We start from the raw sequence: 20248 nt of genomic DNA, 5'->3' as shown, positions 1-20248 counted from the left end.
TTGACAATTGATTTATCTATATGTTTGAACCATAAGATGATGAAGTACAGGTCTTTTATGGAGGAGCATTGTCGGTTTAAACTTTCAGAAAGGTCCTTTTGTTGTCAAAGTCAGTGAAAATCACTTTTGTTGTTTAAGTAATTACAATAAACCAAATGATAAAATTTAATGGTTCAGTCAATGACTCTGTATTCAGAGAAACAGGATTTAATTCTGGGTTTGAAACTTACAATGTATGATTTTTAAAAATTTACTTAGTGTCAAGTAACCTACTTCACTAATGTAAAGTGAAAATTATATGTAAGACTATTGCATGTAAAATTTAGCACTCCACTTGACACACAAACTTTCAAATATGTTAATTACCTCAGTTATTATTTCAGTCACAACTTCCATGTGACTATTTCTGATTCAGTTATATTCTGTAAAATAGTTGAATAATCAGGAGTGTTTCTCATCAGTAATTTAGATATTTTGTTAACTTTGTTCAAATTTTTAAAAGTACTTGATTGTTTAACTTAACATTTTACAGAAACTATCTCATGCTGATTTTTAGTAAAAATCAGGCTGCTTTTATTCAACTTGAGAAAGTATATAAGGAATTGTGTTTGTTCTTTATTATGAAATGACTTATTTTTTAAACATCAATTTTAAAAGATTGGGCAAAATATAAATTAACATATTACTATACAAAAAACACACCTTGTGCTGATTATAAAAATCCAAAATGAATTATTCCTTTCCATGATCGTGGGTTCAACTTTAAATTATTTTGATTTACAAACCCAGTTATGAATGTGTACATGCATTTGATTAATTTCTTACAGGCTAGAATTTGAATGTTCTAAGAAATCTTTCAAAATATTTCATATTTTATGTTTGGTTTTTACCCTGAATTATTCAAATAAAAGCACTAATGTTCCACTTGATTTTGCTGTATATTAATTGACCTTCAGTTGCATCACATGTAGACTTTATTTCTCCCACTGTAAGAGATGGGCTAGTAGAGAGACAGGAGAGCAGTGACACATACCTTCTGTCAGCCAGAAAGTCGTGCATCCTTTAGTGGGAAAGCCAGGTGGCTCTCATGAAAGGGGCCTTCTATAGATGGGTAATAAAACGAGAACTTTAAAAACATAAATTCAGGACCAAAATTAACAGTATCTGTTACCTTCACAGACTGCCCTGTGAAGGCTCAGAGTGAAACAACAGAGAAAAAAAGTACCTCATCTATGTATTGCTTAAGGTTTGAACAGGAAGTCCTCATACAAAACTGAAGTCAGTTGATCTCATCACACACCTCCAGAATACATGAGACTTTGGGGTCCCCCTGAAGGGACAAATACACCTCTAAGTGTGTCACTTACAAATGCCTCTGAGAAATTGTTTTCATATCATAAAAGATAGGAGACACCCTCCCCTCAGTGTTGCCTAGGTCCTCCCAGGCATCCTCTTTATTCACCAGAGATGATGACTCACAGCCTTCTGACTCATCAGTGTCCATGTTCACGAACCTCCTACAACCTGGCCACTCAGTCCCTTTGCCTCCTCATCTCCAGGTGACTTCTGCACTGTGCCTTAGCCGGCCACTCCCATGGGAACACCTTGGTCTTTGTCATATGTTTAAATGTCTCATCACAAAACTGTCTTTTTTACTTAATTTATTGGGGTGACATTGGTTAAGAGGACTACGTAGGTTTCAAGTGTAGATTTCTATGATACATCATCTGTACATTGCATTGTGTGCCCCCCACCCAAACTCAAATCATCTTCTGTCACCATATATTTGGTCCCCTTTGTCCTTTACTTCCCCTACTCCACTACCTTCTGGTAACCACCATATTGTTATCTGTGTTTACAAGTTTCAGTTTTATATCCCAGATATGATTTCACTCAAAATTGTCTTAATATATGACCCTCACTCTCTACAAATTCCCTAACCTTTGTACCTTAGTGGTTCATCTCTTTCAGACATGAACATAGAATTAGCCTCTCGGATGGTGTTACCCTCTCCAGTGTTGTCTCCAACTCCATTCTGCTCTAATGTGTCAGTCTGCTTCTTCCCTCACCTTTCTCCAGATCTGGCCTGATTCCATAATAGCTTTCACTTCTGCCAATACACTAACTCCCTTGAACTTCTTTTGGTCCCAATATTCAACACTACCATTATCTTATAAATGAAATTAATTACCTATTTCTCTCTTTCAATGTCTGAGAAGCCAAGTGCTTTTAAACAGGTCAGATTTATTACAATATAAATTCATTGTCATTAACATGAAATTGCTTTAGATGTCTGGTTAAGATGGCAGAATAAGTAAATGTGGTACTCAAACCCTCCCACAACTACATCAAAATTACAACTAAACTACATAACAACCATCATTTAGACCCACCTAAAATGTAGCTTAATGGAAATCCTACAATAAGAGATTTAAAGAAGAAGCCACATCAAGACTAGAAGGAAGGAGGGAATGCAGAACAGGCTAGTCCCATAACCATGTGTGTCAGATAAAAATTAGGAGGGATCTCGGCTGTGGAAATCCCCCTTCAGGAGCAAAGTGTCCCTGTCCCTCACCAGGCCTCTTAGCCCAGGGCTCCACTGACAGAGAAGAAGTCCCCATATTTATGGCTGTAAAAACCAGCAAACAAGCTGAGATTGTGCCCAAGAAAGACAGAGGACTCCTGAAGTTTCAGGCAGTCTTTCTTAAAGGCCCAGTGTATGATTTTGCTTGGACTCACTCCCTCTGAGCTCAGCACTGAAGCAGCAGCTTGAAAAGAACCTGGGACCTGTAGGAAGGAACTGAATTTTCTGGCATAAGGGCAAGAGATGGGAAGGCAGCTTTCTGCCAGACAAAGTGCTCGCAGAAGCCATGTTTTCTCCTGAGACACTCCATACATAAACAGAGCTGGGAGGCAGGAGCCTGAGTCTCCATCAACCTGGCTTACCCTGTTCTCCCAGACCTGAAGATTCCTGATACCCCTTCCCACCCAACTTGTAAGCCCATCCAAGCCATTTCCAGTGGCATTCCATGCAAATGACCTCTCTTGTCTCTTGCTTTGGAGTTTTGTAAAATCTCTCAAACAAGCAGCATTTGACCTCTGTGTACCCTGTACCTCTTGCTAAGTGGCCCCAGGACCAGCACTAATAGCAATCATCCTTCATTCTTATCGTGGCTTCCTCTTGGCATCTCCAAGCCCAATATAAGGAATGGCTATCTTCAGATCACTCTTAGGTCATGCTTGGAGGTCCCAGGCAGACAGAGGAAGTGGCTGACCTTGCACCTTCTGGGAGGCCCCAGAACCAGTGTACCAAGAAGACAGCTTGAGACCTCATGGGATTACAACCCTACCACCCTCATGAGCCACACACTCAAGGGGAAGACTGGGTAAGCATCAAAGTCCTAATGAACCAAGTCTTGCTCAGTACACTAACTCCCTTGACTCCCTATGCACAACAGCTCCTCCACAGTAGTTGTAACTAGTTCTCACAGCCAATTGGCCTGGGGTCAGTCCCTCCCCATAATACGAACAGAAATCAAGACTCACCTATAACAGGATGGTGCACATAGCCCACACAGGTACGTACCTGCAGCACCCAGTTCAGGTGACTAAGGAGGCTGCACCAGTGAGGACACCAAGTACACAAAGCAATTCTACCAAGTCAGGGAGATGTAACAGCTCTACCTATTATATAGAAACAAATATAGGGAAGCAACTAAAAATAGAGACAAAGACACATATCCCAAATGAAAGAGCAGGAGAATTCTCCAGAAAAAAATAACTAAATGAAATGGAGGCAAGCATACGACCAGACACAGAGTTCAAAACAGTGGTTATAAGATACTCAATGAACTTAGTGAGAACTTCAAGGAACTAATTGAGAACTTCATCAGCAACCATAAAAAAAAGCCAGTGAGAAATGAAGGATACACTAATTGAAATGAAAAATAATTTATAGGGAAATAATAGAAGAGAAGATGAGCTGAAAATCAAATGAGTGATTTGGAATACAAGAAAGCTAAAAACACCCAATCAGCAAAAAGTTAAAAGAATCCAAAAACGAAGATAGTATAGGAAGCTCCTGGGACAACTTTAAGTGTACTGACATTTGCATCATGGCAGTGCCATAAAGAGGAGGGGAGAAAGAAAGAAATTGAAAATCTATTTGAAAAAATAATGACAAAACTTCCCTAACCTGGTGCATGAAGTATATATACAAGTCGAGGAAGCACAGAGAACTGCAAACAAGAAGAACCCAAAGAGGCCCACACCACGACACATCATAATTAAAATGAAAACAGTTAAGACAAAGAGAAAATGTTAAAACAACAAGACAAAAGCAGTTCGTTACCTACAAGGAAGCTCCCATTAAACTGTCAGCTAATTTCTTTGCAGGAACGTTGCAGGCCAGAAGGGATCAGCAAGAAATATTCAAAGTGATGAAAAGCAAGGACCTACAGCCCAGGTTACTCTACACAGCAAAGCTGTCATTTAGAATCAAAGGACAGATAAAGAGCTTCCCAGGCGAGAAAAAAACTCACGGAGAGTATCACCACCAAACTACTATTGTATGAAATATTAAAGGGTCTTCTTTAAGAAAAGATGAAGAAAAAGATCAAAAGGATAAACAATAAAATGGCAATAAATACATGTTTATCAACAATTGAATTTAAAAAACAAAATAAATGAATAAGCAGAACAGAAATAGACTCATAGAAAACAGAGAACATTTTGATGGTTGCCAGATGGAAGGGCGGTTTGGTGGATGGGTGAAAATGTAATAGGATTAAGAAGTACAAATTGATTGTTACAAAAATAGTCATGAGGATGTAAAATACAGCATAAGGAATGTAGTCAATAATATTCTAATAACTACACATGTTGTCAGATGAGTAAGAGATTTATCGAGATGTTTGCTTCGAAAGTTATATAATGTTTCTGGGTGTAGAAATGAAACATACAACATGGTAACTGTAATATAAAGTTTTAAAAATTAAAAAAATAAAATAAAAAGAAGAAAAAAGGAATTGCTTTAATGCTATGTGCTCTGTTGCATTTTTTAGGTCATCACTCTTTCACATTCTCTGAAATTAATTTTATCACACATTCTCCATTCATAACAAATCTCTGACTCTTCCACATCCTCTCTCATTCTCAGAAGATGACCTACTTCACAAATAAATAGAAACAAAACCATCAGATTATCAGATTGAAAATCTCTCTGCTTTCTCCCTAGTAGGTATCTGTCTTCTCTGTTAGAAGGATGAGCTCTTCTTCCTCTTCCACAAGGCCAATGTCATCTATATTTGGATGTCATCCATTCCTGCTACCCAAGATTCACATGTTATTCATCATTCCACTTTCCTTTTTCATACGTAATCTTTTCTTAGTAGTGCCCTTCTTTTACCTATTATCCTCACTTTCTTTCATTCTTAAAAATTGAAAAGTTCTCAAAGTGCTGTCTGCAGTTCATCTCCATATCTTATATTTTACTCTCACAATTAAAGTCATTACAACCTGGCCCCTGCCCCAGTGACTCCGCGGTATCAGCACTCTTTTGGTCCCGGGTCACCTCACTTTTATTTCTCTTCTAATTGAGCTCTTAATAGCACACTCTCTTACTTCTTCAACACTTCTTTCCTTATTCTATGTTTTCTTGGTCTCTTCACATTCACTGTTCGATCACCTAAAAGCATGTGTTTATACATGTATATGTGCAGAAAATATTTTTCCCTCTGGTTTCAGCTCACTTATTTTCTTGTCAGTTAACATCTCCTCTTACTGTTTCAAATATTAACCACTAAAAACTCAACTCCTCCAAAATAAAAACAAAGTACACAATATCATCTTCCCAAACTTGTTCTTACAATGGTAAAAGTCACTATTTTTCATCTTGTTAAAAGAGAAAGAAACCTGCAGTTCTCCTACTTATGTCGCTCTCTGCACATCTATGTCAATTACAAGGTCTGCCTAATTTTAAATAATAAATGATTCTCACACTGTCTGCCTTTGCCCAGGCCCTGTCCTTTCCACTCTACCTGGTAGCACACTGGCTCCCATATCATAGCTCTTCCCACACCATTCTTCTTTAATTGAATGGTCCATTTCTGCTATTATCACTTTGCTTTTACATTTCTCCATCTTTTCTTTACCTAATTAACAATAGGAACTCAAATTTTAATATATACATTAATTTTCACTCCCTTAGGTAACCTTTATGGAACTCCTGAACTTGGTCAGTTACCCCTGTTATATTTTTCATAGCACATCTTTGTAGTTTACCTTTCCTTTGTAGAATAACCAAAAGAGTAATTTTAAAATAATTTCTGTGTTTTTTTTATATTTTTTCCCAAAAGTTCCATCAGGATAGATTCTATGTTCATAATTGCTTATCATTCTATGACTTGAGGTATTGTATGCAACCAAAATGTTACTTAAAATTGTTATCAGACAATAAATTATAAAATATTCAAAAACTTGAGTTTGAAGAACTTGTGATACTTCATGGAAAAACCCCTCACAAATTTAGCACTCTCTGCCTCAAAATTTACAAGTGAATGAAATACTAAACCTGGTGTGTATGTGTGTGTGTGTGTGTGTGTGTATGTGTGTGAAGAAAACAAAATTTATTTGTAATCTTTGTTTGCGAAAGACTAAGACAAATACAAAATAAAGACAAACTTTAAAAATAACATGTTTGGCCGTACAAAAGAAAAACAAGATATTTATAATTTATACAACAGGTGATGTATAGTCACATATATTATGAGCACATACAGATCAATAAAAAATAGACAGCTAATTTGGAAAATAAACAAAAAGTGAGAATAGACATTTAACACACAAAATAACCCTGAAAATTGATGATTAAAGTGCTAAGAAAAAATAAAAGTTGAAGTCTCAGTGATAACAAGTAAAATGCAGTTTAAATAAGTTGAAGATCACTAATTTAGGGCATCATGTTGACAAAATGAATGAGCTAATATAGCAGAAAAGAGATGTTAGGATGGACAAATGTGGTTTTGGGGATTATGTAGAAAGGTTTGAATATAAAAACTTGAATATTTGCTGTGTACATAAATCTGTCATACTAAATAATGAAGTAATGGCTCTAAGGAGTCAGAAAAAAAGTCTGTAATAAGATTTTTAGATACTAATGACTGATGTCTTTCAAAAGAGAAATGTTTAAATATGCATTGCATACCAGAGACTGGTCTATTCATTAAAAGCAGTAAGAAATAATGTGTATGCAGTGGCATTGACGTTATTCTAGTACATATATTTTTAAGCAAGAGCCATTTAGTAACTCATTCTGTGTTAGTGAGATACACATGATTACGGGAAAAAATACCCTTTGTTTATTAAAATATATAAAATATAACTTAAATAATGTAGGTTAATATATAACATATATAGTATATATATAAAACATATAAATACCATATATATAAAACATACAGTGAGGTCTGATAGTAATAAAATCAATTTCTCCCTAGAATTGTTAATAGTCATTCCCACCCTAGATTTTTAAACAATATGTTTGCTATCATATATTTCCAATTGCCTCAGAAATGGAGCCAAAAAGATATAAAATACTGTTGTGAAAAATAATGAGGACTATCCATCACAAAAGAGATAAGGGGTTGGGGAGAAAGAAGGAGGCAGGGAGAGAGGGGGCTGGTTGCCAGAGAGGAGGGACCATGCCAGCTGGGGCCTTGAATTGGGAGCCTGGAGACCGTGATGCAACTGCCCTCCCCTCTTTCATTCCTTTTCTTTATCTTGTCTGTGAGGACCGAGCAGGTAGGAACCCACAGCCAAAGTGTGAAACTTCAAGCCATTGTATTGATGTGGGTTGTAAGGATAGAGGGGAAAAAAAACCACTTTAATTGAAGAGATGAGCACTATTTCCACTACACCTAGAATAGTCTCCCATACACATAGTCTTGATCCATCAGTACACAAATGTCCTAAAGAAGTCCTCAGCTGACCTTCAGGATTCAGGATTCAGATGACCTGTGACTTGGTCTACAGGGAAATTCTATCTATATTAGGTCTTATACTTCTAGTTGACCAGCATTCTCACTGGGTATCTCAATGTAATCCCAGGAACCCTGACAATTCTGTTAATCTAAGTACCGAAAGTTGTATTCAAGTCATGTTACACAGTTGTAACAACTTTAACGTCTGCTATGCTGTTCTCTCTCAGAATAGCACAAGATATCTTTATTGTGAATGAGACTTTCAAATGATTCTGGAATTCCTGGCCAAGGCAATCACATAATTTCTGTCAAATTGGATTTGTAGTCACAGAACATTTACCATAACGAAGAGAAGGGACTAGAATTAATGGAAACAGGACCTGTGATAATCCTATCAACTTCTATGACCTGGTCCCTTGACTATTTATCCTAAATTTAATCTTCTGTCACATATCCAAATACAACAGCTAAATCAGGAAGGCCACCAGTCTTCTGATATCTATGTCCACCACTTCACATAACTATTTCAGAATCACCAACAATTCACTAAATGATGGCAACCTGCCAATTGTCAATACAGCATTCAGAATATTTTTAAGAGGAGCTCAAAAATATTGAAATCAAACCAGAATTAGCACATAGATATAATTCTTCAAAATTGCATTTTTAAGGCTTCAAACCACCAGAAGTTCTTCTATGATCAAGAGCCCAACTTTAAACAGAAATCAGAACACTATTTACCCAGTTTCTAACACCTCAAATATTGATATGGTGATGCCCAGTAATCAATCTCAGATCCATTGATACATTTCAGCTAGCACCACCACAGTCCACATATTTATATCCACAGGCTCTAAAGCCTCTGCTGTCTGCAGGGTACAAGTATGTCTGGGCAAGGAGGCAAAAATGCCAGCTTTATTCTTCATCACCTTCCCTCACCCCAAGCCATAAACATGTCTCTGCAATTTCCTCTTTGGTGCTGGTCATTCAACCCAAGACAAAACACACTTTCACATTTATAGTTTCTTCGAATAAACCGCCTGCGGTTTCACTACAGATGGTGATCCCATGTTTGAACTTACAAATCTTGTAAACTATTCTGGTCACTACATACACAGTCTTCAGTACCTTTCAGACCCCACCTTAGGACACGAGGATAGAATGAGTGAAGTGAGGAAGTTGAGTGTGGCATTTGCAGCTGCTGCCTACCCGCAGGCTTTGCTGGAGGACCACAAGGCCAGACTAACAACTTCAAAGACAACTTGAGATTCAAGAGAGTTGGCTGGATAAACTAACATGTGAGGTTAATGAAATGAAGAATAATACAACTTGCCACCTGAAAAGATCAAATTCCTCATCCCAAATACCCTCATTTAAAGAAATGCAGCAGTTGAGAAGTTATAATAGACGACTCCACGCTGAGAAGAACTGCTTAAAGACATTGATTAATGTTTCACAAGTGTGAGGACCACATGTTAATCTTAGGACTCTTATGACAATATTGCATTTATAGATTCAATGCCACCAAAATTCAAACATCAAAGGTCCACCATTGACACACTGAAAGCTCAAGACAGAGAGGATGAAGCGGGAGCCCAGTCCAACAGCACTGCTAATACCTGGTGAACCATCAGCCTTAATCCACTCTGAACAGGGTGAGGTTCCCAGGCATTTCTGAGACAAAGGCCTGTATATCTTTTTAAAACTAAAACTAAAGTTCAAGAAGATATTCTGACATTAGGAGACAAGTTTCATCAATACATAGGATGTTTTTCAGATTCCAAATGTGCCAATATGCTGTTGTGCTAATGTTAAATGTCAGCTCACAGCGCTAATAATAACGCATTCTAATGTTATGGATAATTGAAAAGACAAATGTATTTGAAAAAATAAATTAAAAAAAATAAATAAAAAGAGGGAAGGAAGGGGTGGTGGAGAAAGGGAAGGGAAGAGTCAAGTTAAGGAACATGTATAAAGGACCCATGGACAACGCCAAAGTGGGAAAGCATTGAGGGAGGGAGGTGGGGGAGGGGGGCAGGGGAAAGTGGTGGCGGGAAAGTGGATACAATTATATCTGAATAATAAAAAAAGAAAATAATAATAATAAAAGAAAACCTCATCATAATCAAAAAATGAATAAAACGGAAAAATTGTAAACTTTAAAAAAAAAGAAAATCACAATATGAAAAGTTTAGCTTCTGAGAGAGTTGGTTGTACATGGTGTATAGTATCCTGTTATGGATAATTCCATAGTCTAATCCAATAGTTCATGGGTATTAATAAAATTTCTAATAAAAAAGTTAATTACATTTTGATATAATTTATATCAACATAATCCCTAGCCTTTCTGATTCCCCTTCTCTTAGGTAAGCATGGGCAAATTTTGCATGCTGATAAGTATGAAAGCTTAGTCTTCTTTCTTCCTCCTTTCTAAAATATCTGTGAATATTTTTAAATCAATCTCACTTTCTCTGCTCATGTCTTATTCATCTTGGTGCTCTCACAAGTTCTCTATTTTATCCTCTTTTTAGTATTTCTGTTTTCAAGAGATGTGTTTACAGGAATAGGTGGATTTCAAAACTTCCCATTTAACAATCACACATAATTAAGGCCATTATTTCAGTCAAACAGCAAATAGCACCTCTGACCATGTTGACGTCATAGGCTGAGCTGCACATCCCCTGAAAGCCACAGAGTCCGCCACAGCGTTGGCAGTGCTGCTGTTTGCTGTACACCTACAGGTGTGCGCAAAAGTGCCTGCTGCACATGCCCACTCACAGTGCTTTTTCTATTTATTCTTCTATTATTGACATATTCAGTTTTTATACATATTCATTATTGATCATATTTCCCTTGTGTTTCTCAAGCATAGGAATTACACCACCTCTTTTTCAATTTCTCATAGTGTTTGCGAGTCAACACTCTCGAGTGTTGTTACATGGCAGACTTATGAAAACATGGAGCCAGAAAGGCCTTAACTTTCAAGGCCTCAAGGGAGAGACAGTGCAGGAGCCAACAAGGGAAACCAAAAGGGAAGCCGGGCCTGAGCACCCAGCTCCCCAATCTTCATTTTAGCTCAGATCTCTCCATTTTCAGAGACAAATTCTGTGCTTGGCAGCCCCCCTGTTCCACCAGCAAATGGCACTGGGACCTTTGAGATCACCACCCTCAAGGAGACGGGTTAGCGTTTTCAGCTGAGGCTGAGAAGGGGCGTTTAATAGGCCAAGAGTGAGAGACAGGAGGGCTGGTCACCTTTCCAGATCAGGGGAGCAAAGAGAAGGGCCCTGGCTCTGTCGTGGTGCCTGAACGTCTGTCCAGGAGCTGGGCTACTTCTCTGCTGTGACAACATGGCTGGGGCCTGACCTTTGGACTACTCATCAGGAACTGTCTGTGTAGGCAGCAGTGTTGAGCCACATTGAGAGGGAGGAGTGCCTGTTGCTCCCACACAATGGGGCCCTTGTTTACTTTCTTGAGCCCACATTTCCCCAGATTGAGTGACAGCCTGAGAGGCTGTGGGGTGCGTGCAGGAAGCAGGGCTCCTCTCAGCTATGAAGCACACACTTCACCCAGTCCTGCTGGAGGGAGCCGAGCGTAGAGGCTTCCTGCCCTGCAAACGTGCAGAGTTGGTGTATGTGGGGGGCCCGTAACCAGGGAGCATGTGCAAGCACGACTGCTGGGTCAGGGTCCTGGACACGGGTTTCCCTTTTTGCAGCCCCAGCATGATTTCATTCTGCTTGTCTAACCCTCAATCCCAAGAATTTCCTCTGGTCGTTTCTGTAGCTGCCTTACTCAGAGCAGTGCCCTTCCAGTTGGAAGATCTGATGAAAGGGCTGTTGAAGGACAGTTCAGAGGGCAGAGGCCAAATGTGTCAGCCTGTGGAGACATTTTATGGGATCTGCTTCTCATCTAAATCTTTGTCTTTCCTAGTGTGCACCTATTCAGGATGTGAGAGTTTCCACTTTAGCTGTTTTTTCGTTTTTCAATTTTCTATTCAATTTATTAGGGTAACATTGGTAATAAAATAATACAGGTTTCAAGTGCACCTGCAACTCTGTAGCACATCATCTACACAATGCATCATGGGCTCCCCACCCAAAGTCGTCTCCTTCCATCACTATTTGTTCACCCTTTATCCACTTTATCCCCAACCCCTTTCCCTCTGGCAATCAGCATACTGTTTTCTGTTTTGTTGTTTACTTATTTATTTTTGTTTAATTCCCTTACCATTTTTCGCCCAGCCACTCAAACCCCTCCCTCTGATATCTGGCAGTCTGTTCTCTGTATCTATGAGTCTGCTTCTATTTTGTCTGTTAATTTATTTTGTTCATTGGATACCCCATGCAAGTGAAGTAATATGTTATTTGTCTTTTTTTTCCTGGCTTATTTCACTTAGCATAGTACTCTCCAGCTCCATCCACGCTGTTGCAAAATGTAAGATTTCCTTCTTTTTTTATGGTAAGTAATATATTCCACTGAGTAAATACTCACATCTTTTTTATCCACACATCTACTGATGGAAACTTGGGCTGCTTTCAAACCTTGGTTATTATAAATAACTGCAGTGAACATAGGGGTGCCTATATTCTTTTGAATTGGTGTTTTGGGTTTCTTAGGATATATTCCCAGAAGTGGAATCACTGGGACATAAGGCTGTTCTGTTTTTAACTTTTTAACTATATTTTATTGATTATGTTATTACAGTTGTCCAATTTTTTCTCTCCTTTATCCCCCCTCCCCCCACTTAGTTCATGTTCACGGATCGCATATATAAGCTATTTGGCTTCTCCATTACCTATACAATTCTTAACATCCCTCTGTCTATTTTGTTCCTACCAATAATACTTTTTAATCCCTGCTCCTTTTTCGGCATTTCCCTACCTTCCCTCTCCCAACTGATAGACCTCCAAATGATCTCCATACTTATCATTCTATTCCTGTTCTAGTTGTTTGCTTAGTCTGTTTTTGTTTTATAGGTTCAGTTTTTGAGAATTGTGAGTTTATTGTCACATTAGTGTTCATAGTTTTGATCTTCTTCTTTTTCTTAGATAAATCCCTTTAACATTTCATAAAATAAGAGCTTAGTGATTATGAACTCCTTTAATTTTACCTTCCTGGGAAGCACTTTATTTGTCCTACCATTCTAAATGATAGCTTTGCTCGAGAGAGTAATCTCAAATCTAGGTCCTTGCCTTCATGGCTATGAATACCTTTTTCCAGCCACTTCTTTTGAGAAATCATCTAATAGTCTTACGGGAACTCCTTTGTAGGTAACTGTCTCCTTTTCTCTTGCTGCTTTTAAGATTCTCTCCTTATCTTTAATCTTGGGTAATTTAATTATGTTGTGTCTTGTTCATTCCTCCTTGGGTCCAATTTGTTTGGGACTCTCTGAGCGTCCTGGACTTCCTGGCAGTCTATTTCCTTCACCAGATTGGGGAAGTTTTCTTTCGTTATTTTTTCAAATAAGTTTTAAATTTCTTTCTCTTCCTCTTCTTCTGGCATCCCTGTGATTCGGATGTTGGAATGTTTAATGTTGTCCCAGAGGTTCCTAAGCCTCTCCTCATTTTTTGAATTCTTGTTTCTTCAGTCTGTCCTGATTGAATATTTACTTCTTCCTTCTGTTCCAAATTGTTGATTTGAGTTTAGGTGTCTTTCTTTTCATTCTTAGTGCCCTGTATATTTTTCTTTATTTCATGTTGCACAGCCTTCACTTCTTCCTCTATTTTGCATTCATATTTAACCATTTCTGTGAGCATCCTAGTGTTTTGAACTGTGCATCTGATAGGTTGGCTATCTCCTCATCCCTTGGTTCTTTTTCTGGAGTTTTGATCTGTTCTTTCATTTAGCCTTTATTTCTTTGTCCTAGAGCACCTGTTATGTTGTAAAGGGTGGAGCATTAGATATTCACAAGAGCAGGGTAAACCAAGTCGCTGTGTTGTGACACTGTATGAGGGGGAAGGGTCCCAGAGGGAACAATGCCACTTGCTCGGCTCTCCACTGGTATTCAATCAGTTCCCCTGTTGCCCACAAGCAAATTGGGCCCTTCTGGTGCTGATTCCCGGGTGGGTGGGTTTGTGTACATTCTAGGGCCCTGTGTGTCTCTCCCATGAACTCCCCTGTGAGGGCAGGATTTTCTCCCACCTCCAAAACTCCCACAGGTTTTTACAGGCTGAGGTTTTGAGGCTTTGGTTTCTCGCTCTGGAATACTTGGTTGGTCTGTCTGTCTTGCTCCCCAGTTCCCTGCCCCCCTGCCAGTTTATCCGCATGCAAAGTAGGACTGCCCTATCTGCCAGCTCCCGCCTTACCCACCTGGTCAGCTTCCTCCTCGTGTGTCCTCTCCCCGCTGGCTGCCCATCTCTGGCCCTCCTACTGATCTGGATGAATGTTTCTTCTTTAAATCCTTGGTTGTAGGACTTCCGTATAGTTTGATTTTTCTAGCAGTTCTGGTTGTTTTCTTTATTTTTCATTATGTCATTGTTCTTCTTTTAGTTGTGCAAGGAAGCAAAGCATATCCCCCTAAACCTCTTCCATTTTTAATTTTTTCAGGTAACTCCATACTGTTTTTAGCAATGGCTGCACCAGCCTGAATTTTCACCAACAGTGCATGAGGATTCACCTTTTCCACATCCTCACCAATACTTGGTCTTTGCTGATTTATTGATAATAGCCATTCTAACAAATGTGAAGTGATATGTCATTGTGGTTTTGATTTGCATCTCTCTGACGATTAGTGACATTGAACATCTTTTCATATAGCTATTGGCCATCTGTATGTACTCTTTGGAAAAGTGTCTGTTCAGGTCCTTTGCCCATTTTTAATGGGATTTTTTTAGTTTTGAGTTAAATAAGTTCTTTATAAATTTTGTTTCTTAACCCCTCATCAGATGTATTGGTGAATATAATCTCCCATTCAGTAGTTTGACTTTTCATCCTGTTGATGGTTTCTTTTGCTGTGCAAAAGCTTTTTAGTTTGGTTGCTTTGAGAGCAACCACACATTGATGTTTCCCTCTCTCCCTCTCTCCCTTCCCCCTCTATAAATGTAAACAAATAAAATCTTTTAAAAAAAAAGCTTTTTAGTTTGATATACTCACATTTATTTTTTCTTTTGTTTCTCTTTCCCAAGGAGATATATTAGAAAAAAATATTACTCTGAGAAATGTGTGAGATTTTACTGCTTATATTTTGTCCTAGGATTTTTATGGTTTTGGGACTTACACTTAAGTCTTTATTCCATTTTGAGTTACTCTTTTCTACTGAATTTATTGGGGTGATATTGGTTAATAACATTATATAGAATAAAGGGGTATAATTCTACAATACACTATTCATATATTGTATTTTGTGTTCACCAACCCAAGACTTTTCTTGTGTATGATGTAAGGTGGTGATCTAATTCCTTTTTTTTTCTTTTGTTTCTATGTATCTGTCCAATTTTCCCAACACCATTTATTGAATAGACTGTTTTTACCTTACTACATGTTCTTGCATCTTTTGTCAAATACTAATGGAGCAAAAAAGGAGGGGGTTTACAGATGAGCTCTCTTTTGTTCCACGGATCTATATGTCTGTTTTTATGCCAGTACCATGCTGTTTTGATTACTATGGACTTGTAGTATAGCTTGATATCAGGTAGTATGATACCTCCAACTTAGTTCTTCTTTCTTAATATTGCTATGGCTACTTGGGTTATTTGGTGGTTCCATATAAATTTTTGGAATATCTGTTCTAGTTCTGTGATATATGCCATTGGTATTTTAATAGGAATTGCATTTAATCTATAGATTGCTTTAGGTAGTATGGACATTTTTAATGATGCCATTTTTTCCCTATACATGAACATAGTATATACTTCCTCTTATTTGTATCTTCCTTAGTTTCTTCAGTCTTCTATAATTTTCTGAGTACAGGTCTTTTGCCTCTTTGTTAAATTCATTCTTAGATAATAAGAATTCTTAGGTAATAAGGTTTTTTGTTGTTGTTGCAATCGTAAATGAGATCATTTTCCTAGTTTCTCATTTTGATAGTTCATTATTGGTGTATTAAAATGCCACAGATCTTTCATTTGGTTAAGCCTTAATATCACAAGAAACTGTTTTCAGGAAAATTTATTCCATAGCCTACATTTGTATGAGGCCTATTTTACATCCTTCTAACACAACCTAGGCTCACATTTATCATCTTATTTATCTGAACTGTAATGTCTGAGTCTTGTTCCCTCATAAACTGTAAGTGTCTTGATGGATCATGTTTACTTATCTTTGTAATCCTGAGGCCAATAGAGTAACTGACTACAAATGTTAACTCAATAAATGTGACTTCAGTGAATAAATATGGTATGGGATAGAGCTTCTATTCATTCTGTACCACATCTGGAAAAGCAAAGTATTATTTAAGATATAACTTCAGTATCTCTTCTATTTTACAGTTACAGAATACTTCATCCAAAACAGAATACACATTCTTTTCAAATTGGCATAAAATATTCTCCAAGATAAAACATAGAAACATAAAACACACCTTAACAACTTTAAATGAATGAAAATTTTACAAAGTATTTTCACAGATAACAGTGGAATTAATATGGAAATCAGTAATAAAAGATAGCTAGAAAATCTCCTAATAATTGAAAATAAAATGACATCCTTAGAAAAACAAATGCATCAAAGAAGAATGAAGGAAAAGTAAAATATATTTTAAACTAAATGAAAATACACCTTATCAAATAATCATTCCAACAGAATAGGTAATGTTTATTATGTACTAAAAGTAACATTGCAAACAACCCAGTCAAATATAAGGAAAATAATTTTAGTCAGAGATGAAATCATGGACAACGTAAGACTCAGAATGAGATGAGGGGTTTACATTTAAAATAATTTTTTTTGTTGATTTTAATGAAACAGGAACCCAGATTTCTGCCAATGTTTTAGCTCTTTTGACACTTCTGAAATTCTGAAGAATTTTGGTTTTTTCTGTGTAGAGCTTGCTTTTCTTCAGAATTTGTATATTCCGTGTTTTGCAGAATATGTATAAAGTTATACATATTTTTAAATAATCATTTTCTTTTTCTTGATATTTTCTTGGCATCAATGTTATAAATGAATCAAATAAATTATACAAAATAATATAAAGTCTGTAATCTTAAACCTGGTTATGTATGAACATTTCTTCTAAGAAGTATGTTTCTTACGACAGAAAGAATATATCTACAACCTATCATTTTTTGGGGGGAGGAGAGTTATTTGTGATTAAATGTAGAGAAGGTTTTTTTATTTAATTAAGCAAAGTTAGTGAATTACAGCCATATTTGGAACAACTAAAAATTCTCTGTTAAATTGTCAAAGCAAAAAGAATAGAGTATATATAATCAGCTATAGTTGTATTGAAAATATTTCTTACAATTTGAAAACTGCACTTATATTTCAACCTCTAGGGACACATTCTCTGTTCCTACCTACATTTTCTAAGTTGAATATGACCTTGACCATCTGATTTTTGACAACTTCTGTTTCGTTGGTCCAGTTTTTCTGCTCCTTTGTTGGTCTTTAATTATTAGAGAAGTAGTATTTAAAGTATTTTATTAAGGGATTACTCAACATAAATTACATGATAAAATATACAGATATAAGGAATATTGTGAAAACAGACATGAAGAGAAGAAAATAAATACAGTTTAATGACCAGAAGTACTCAGGTATGTCATTTGATATGATATATATAATGAAATACAAGAAATGAAAATGTATGGATATAAGAAGTAATCTAACACTGTATGTTTTCAGAAAAAAATATTACATGATGATGAAAAGTAAATTTAGTAGTTATCTATATAAGAAAATTCATATGGAAAGAGACTAAAGGAAGGAATGTTCCTAGGAAGAAGCTCGTAGCTACACATTCTATTACTTAGATAACAAATTATGTATAAACATAGGTGAGTGAAAATGGGGGAAAAGACAACTGTTATACTTCTTTCTACTTTAGCTTTGCTCCTTAACTTATGAATTTTTAGTTTGTGTCTAAATTTTGTGTTTTTTAAGATACTTAAATCAATTTGGAGTGTTGTGTTGGTTTTATTATGTATCCTGGTTGGTTTTTATGAGGAATTTGCATTAGCTTAAATGTTTTGATTCTCCTTTTCTGTGTTCTCCCTATATTATACCTTCAATTTGGTGAAAGATACGTTTTGTGGGCTAGAAATGTGGTGGGTACTTTGTTAGATTTCTAGGTCAAGAGCATCCTCTTCTGTCAATATATTGTTTTGTTTTGTTTTGTTTTTAATTCTCCAGTCCAATTTATTCTGAAGTTACATTTATATTTGGGTATTTGAGTTGGTGTTATAGTTGGAAGGTTTTTCTTTATTCATTCAACAAACTTGAATGGAGAACCTGCAATGGCCTAGGGAGTCCACTGACACAGAGGTTATGAGCACAGATAACAAGAATCTTTGTTCTTTAGAAATCTATTAGACAGTAGGTAGTAAAGAAATATATATATATATATATATATATATAATTTATGGCATTAACATATGGAGTGATAGTCACTTTGAATAAAGTACTATGGTTAATGGAAGCAAAATAATTATCTAGCATGTATAACTTGCATATTAATTATATTTCTGGATTGCCAAATACCAACCTTATCTTCAGAATGTGTTCTATTCATTCTTCCATGACTATATTAATGTTAATATCAAATATGATCATTGTGGCACTATCATGCTAATGTGCAGGCATCCATTGCAGTACAATTCATGGGTGTTGTACTGCTTGAAACACAACCCTTAAAATGGTAGTGCTAAGATTTGGGTGGGTATCAGAATTACCTTACTGGGTCAGAATACACCGAGATGCCAAAGCCTAACCCACAGCCTACAAAATCAGAAACCTGTCAGGGTGGGCTTTGCATAGCCACATTGTACAGTGCATTTCTCAGATTTTCCGATGCACAGCAAAGTTTGAAATTAATGCTAGAAAGAATGACTGAAAATACCTTAGATGAAAAGTTTAAGACCAAGATGTTACCAGTCCTGGGATGTGACTTTCAGTTTCTTAGAAATGTAGTCAAAATTGGTAACAAATTTATCTAGGCTTATAATGTGTCTTCTCCATATTAGGTCAAGGGCCAGTATGTTGGTATTTCATTTTGGTCACTTTCTCCCCAAGGCAGCCGCCCATATGTGATTATAGTCTGGATCTTTTCCATAGCCATGACACATTTTCCTTGCCACATGGTTACTCTGGCCTTGATTGCTTGCTTTTAATAGAACTTCAGAGAATGGGTGGAGGCTGAAATGACTACATATACATCACCCTTGGTACTGAGTAGGAATTCTGCAGAAACTGGACAATGTTTGCATACCAAAATTTCTTGGATACACCCTTCAATCATGCTTGGGTTACACTATTGAATGAGTCCTGCCTGGGTCCTGACATTAGTGTGTCAGGTTCCAGTCCTGACTCTGAGACCCTGGACAAGCCTCTCTCAAGTCCTCAGTCTTGCTATCATTATATTGTACCTACCTTATAAGCTTGTAGTGTAGTTTTAATTAAAAAACCTAGGTATCATGCTTAATATTCTGTCTATAAAATGGAGAGTGCTTACAAATATCATTTGTTACTTTTACTGGTATTATTAAATAGCTCTAAACAAAATAATAAAGTAGGAAAATGTGTCTTTAACCTTGGCAATAAGTACAGCTTCTTTGGCTTCCTTTTGGTGCCCACTCACCCTATGTTGGTGTCTTCTTCCCCTGGCCCTGTCTCTCCCTCCACTCATCATGGGATTCTTGGAGGCAGAAATGTCCCCAGATGCAAGTAACCACCTTGTCCATCTTTTTTTGTCTCTTTCCCTTCCCTTTGTCCCTTTTTTCTGTGCCCCACTTATTCAACACCTTACCCTCTGTGGGTCCATATTATGATTGGATGTGTATCAGACATTAATGACCAACAATGGGTTGACTCTCCAAAAATACATTTATCCTAATAGGAAGCCTTCAGGACTGTATGAAGTGTCTACCAACTCCCACCCCATGCTTCCTTCCCAAGGGAGTGAGTTGTGCTCCTCTGGGGCAGGTGAAGATGGCAAAATCTTTAGAAAGTTAAAAATCATTTGGTGGGGGAAACTCAGTCAATGGGAATCTCCTGGGAGCAGAACTACACAAGTGACAGTAAGGGGGTGCTGTTTGACATTGTAGGATTTAAACTCTTGTAAAAAAAATATTAAGAGTTTCCACAGCCCTTATAGCTTGAGATGTCCCCATTTACTA

Source organism: Pteronotus mesoamericanus, unplaced genomic scaffold (assembly GCF_021234165.1).
Source record: "Pteronotus mesoamericanus isolate MK-2021 breed Mesoamerican mustached bat unplaced genomic scaffold, CSHL_Meso_final scaffold_21, whole genome shotgun sequence".
NCBI classification, from domain to species: Eukaryota; Metazoa; Chordata; class Mammalia; order Chiroptera; family Mormoopidae; genus Pteronotus; species Pteronotus mesoamericanus.
This window is presented reverse-complemented; position numbering follows the sequence as displayed.